Here is a 4344-nt window from a genome sequence, read left to right on the forward strand (position 1 = left end):
GTTAGATAACCATCTAGTTGGGCTCATCTAGACCCAGCCCTCTTTCCTGCCTATACAGGGGGTCGGACTCGATGATCTATTGAGGTCCCTTCAAACCCTAACATCTGTGAATCTATGAATGTCCATGACATTGCACATGGTTCCTCCATGGAGCCAAGATTCTGTTTCAGACATCATTACAGCACTTTTTTCTCCTTATTTTCATTCCAGACCAGTCCATGACCATGGATGCAGTGGAGGATGAGCTGAGAGGTCTCCATGGGGAGCTCAAAACCTCCAGCCCTGAGGCTCTGCTTATAGCATCCTCCCACATGGCAAGGTCAGTGGCTCAAGAAACTGGTGTGGAGACTTTGGGAACTGGATGTCCTTCATTGTCCATTCCTTTGCTCATCACACATGATTTATCTTTTTCTTTGGATTGCATGGGGGAGGCATCCGGGACACTTATTGTTCATCCAGTATCTGTTGCTGTTTACCCATGTCCATGGTAGGAAGAATAAGTCAAAGCAAGATTAGAAAATGTTGCAAATACTTCTGTCCCTACACAGAACAAACCTTTGTCAGTACAGCATCCAAGAGAGAGCCTCCACCAGGACTTAGTCTCCTTGTGTGCCTGTTTTAACTTATCCTGGGGTGCAGCTTGGCTGTGTTCATGTTGTGTTGTCAAATGATGCTCTCCCCATTGAAGACTGGTGGAACATTCAAGCACGTGATTCACCTCTTGCACATGCACCAAGTCACCGTAGGACAGAAGCTTATGTGCAGCACAACTCTTTAAAATCACTCTTGAACTCTGGCATTCAGTGCAGTTTCCCTTCTTTCTATTTATCTCCAGGACATTGGAAAATACTTTCCACCCAACCAGGCCCATGACTTTGTAGGGAGCATAATGGATGGTATGCTGTCTGCCAGTCCCACATGTGCCACAGTAGCAAGACATTGGCTCATTACAATCATTAGGGAGCACAGAGATGCCCTTCTAGATGAGGTAAAATTGAAGCTGAGGAGGCTTTCTGCATTTGCTTTATGCTTTTCAGACACAGCTTTCATGTGGAGTGAACAGCAGTCTTACTGTTGATCCCTGGACATGAAGCAAGTTCAATTTCCCTTACTAGCCAGAAATGGGGAAGAGCAGATCAGCTACATCCAAGAGAAAGAGCACAGGAAGGCAAGATGGGGATTCAGTAACCTAAGTTATTGATAAGAGCTTTCAGCCCTGGAAGGTTTAGAAACACAGACTCTGGGGCAAATACAGCAGGAGAGGGCAACAAGAAGTCTGAGGCACCCAGCTGTAGCTGGGCTGGAGCACCATGCTTAGGCATGAGGAACAGATGCACACTTCCCTCAGTGCCACACCATGCAGGGGGTTCATGGCAAGGCAGGAGCTAGAGATGATTGTGTGTCCTCAGGCATTTCGCATCCTTGGTAGAAGCCTTGGAAGAAGTTCCATCCTGATCCTCTCCACAAGGCTGGGAACAGGGCTAAGAAAAGAATGGATGCCAGAGATACTGCAGCCTCCCCACTCTCCCTGTTCTGGATGGGACTGGCTATGGGCAGATAGACCTACTGCCCTGCAGGCCTGGCTATGTGCAGAATGGGGAGGTATAGTTAGAAATGAGGAGTGTGAACTCCAGTGTGCACTCCCACCTCCCCAGTGCAGTTCCAGCAGAGCTGGGCTCACCTGGAAAAATTACAGTTACAGTCATGTTGCTCATGGTCCCAGGGTTTCTCACAGGGGTTCTGAAGTTGATGGTGCTTGTTGGTTCTGAGCTGAGCATCCACACAGGCAAAAGGCCAAAATTAGCTTCTTAAAACCACCCCCAGATATTGATATTTGTTGGGGTGTTTGTGTGAGCATGTGGGTTAATGTCAGGCAGAAATAGGTCCCAGGAGGCACATGCAATTAGATTGTAGGTGTGTGCACATGGATGGAGGAATGGTTGAGGGTGTGTGGGCTAGTTGGTGTCTGCACACATGTCACAGTGTCCACTTTCACCCCAAGCAGGGACACAGGGACGTGCTCACTTCGTAGGATCAGCTGGAGCCAGCAGTGTCTGGACATTGGTCCCTTAAAGGAAGGAATTTCTAAGATGGCAGCAAATTGCCAAACTGTGGGAGGGATTGGTTTGGATTGTGCTGGCTGAATGAGAAAGGAGTCCTTGTTCATATTATCTTCCCTCCAGGTGCCTGGGCACTATTTTTATCTGGATGCCCACAATCCAGGAAAGTTCTGTGAGAGGCTTCCTGCTGGAAGGCGTTTCCATTCTTGCTGGTTTCCATCTAGAGGCAGTGATCAGCAACTTCCTTAGAAAGCCTCTGCCAATGGACAGATACTTGCCACTCCCTACCTCTTGTGCCTGGTGGCACACACACATCCCACAGCCTGGCAATGCCCAAAGAGTTTCAGTTCAGCTGCAGATCCTTTGGGATGACTTGGTAAGAGTCAATGTCCTAGTGCATTTGTGTAAGAAATGCCAGGCTTGTGCCTAATGGCATTGGCAGATGACATCAGTGTGTCCCAACCCTGTCCTAGACCAGGAGAGCCCTTGGCCTTTGTTTCAATGTCCTATTGCTTCATGACATCACAGGAGTATCTGAAGCTCATGTGTAATTTGTGTTCAATTGCTGTGACACCTCTGAGTTCTGGACGGCCTTGAGGGGGGGGGATGATTTCTTCACTCTCCACATACTATGCTTGCTCATGAACAAGTTTCAATGTCCAGCCAGCACAAACAGGAGCTCAGCTGAGGACACCGTGGCCCTTGGACCTCTAGCCATAAGTGACAGCTAAGGCCTAGCTCTGTCGGTTCCCCCTTGAGGGCTAGAATCCTGGTTCTCCAGAGCTTGAGGTAGGATGTCAGACTGTGGGGCAAACTTTTGTCCCCTGCTCTCCTGTCCCCCTCTTCAATCAGCAGCAGAAACACAGCAGCTTCATGCTACATGGAGGGCTGACTCCATGAGATTTTGGAACTAGAAACTCCTGTAACTGGGAGGCTCCTTCTGCTTTGCAGCTTTCTGTTCAGGCTGCTGGTGCCCCTGTACTTCCCAGGCAGAAATGAAGGGATGTGACTAGGAAGGGATATGACTTGGGAGTACAGGGATGTAACTGGGAAGGGAGCCAAGTGCTAAGGGAGCTGCTGCAGGAGCTGTTCTGTGCTTTCCAGGATGTGAGGAAGAGACCTTTAGACTTGGAGTTATGGATTTCCAGGTGTCTTCCCCAGGCTGACTCTGGTCTTCTCTATCCCTTTAGGCAACATGTGCATCTTTGGAGATGCTCGCCACCATTCACTCCAACCCAGTGCTGAGGGAGATGCTCCCAGAGATCCTCTGTGCTCTTCTGGAGCAAGCTGCCCACACTGTGGAGAGGCCATGCCAATGCTCACAGGGAGCATCCAGAGGAGGCAGCTGTGGAAGGAGCAGCTGCAAGAAGTGGGCAACCCTTGCAAATAAAGAGTAGGCTGTGACTGCTTTCACAGGCTCCACTTCACTTCAGGGTAGCTGCCATCAGGGTGTTCTTGTCCTTGCCAAGGTCTGTGCTGAGCTGTCTGGGTCCTGCACCTGAAAGAAGCAGTGGGGGGATGGCGGGGGGGCATGTCTGAGAAGGGCAGAGTTTGAAATGTTAAGGCTGGGAGGGCCTATTTGTTCCTCCAATCTGAGTTTCTCTGGCACAGGCCAGGCAGTTTCAGCCCAAGGGATTCACAATCTCTAATAGTGATCAGCACACACTGGACTCCCAGTGCTTGGAACCTGGGCATGTGACTTCTGCACATTCCCATGCCCTACATGTAGCTTTTGTTCTTGTAGGGAGGGGAAAATGGGTTGCCAATTCTTTCCATAGTGAATTTGACTTGGGAGAGCCTCCATGCATCCCTCCTGGCTTCCAGCATTGATTCATGCAAGGCCCTGCAGACAAGGATTTCCTTACTGATCTCCCCTACTGACCCCTCATCCTAGACAGCAGCTCTGACTTTGGTCCTAACTAGTGCATCTTCTATATCCACCCAGTATCCCAAGAAGACACCTCTCTAAAGCAGGCAATGTCCCAATCTACTCACATTGGCATAATCTTTCCTGCTTAGCCCCTGTCTTCATGATTTGCCTGACTCTAAGCGGACAAGTCTCCCCATGTCCAATAGGAGAGCACTGTGTGCTGAGGCTCTTCCTCACAGTGTTCTATGGGATTCTGCTCTGGCATGGGTTACTTTTCTGCTGTAGGGCTGGGCTGTTGGGACACACTGATTTCTTTTAGCTTATATGTGACCCCATCATTGAAGAGCAGAAGTTCCCGGAGTCAGTGCTTCATTTACTTCAACAGCGAGCCAGGGATCTTAATAACCTGGTTCA

At 49.5% G+C, this 4344-nt stretch overlaps 2 pseudogenes; both read left to right on the top strand.

Annotated features, from left to right (window-relative positions):
* The window catches only part of LOC112549645, a 6892-nt pseudogene extending 6179 nt beyond the window's left edge, over nucleotides 1-713 (top strand).
* A 176-nt stretch (nucleotides 714-889) lies between these two features.
* The window catches only part of LOC112549646, a 6586-nt pseudogene continuing 3131 nt past the window's right edge, over nucleotides 890-4344 (top strand).

Source organism: Alligator sinensis, unplaced genomic scaffold, assembly GCF_000455745.1.
Source record: "Alligator sinensis unplaced genomic scaffold, ASM45574v1 scaffold357_1, whole genome shotgun sequence".
Taxonomy (NCBI): domain Eukaryota; kingdom Metazoa; phylum Chordata; order Crocodylia; family Alligatoridae; genus Alligator; species Alligator sinensis.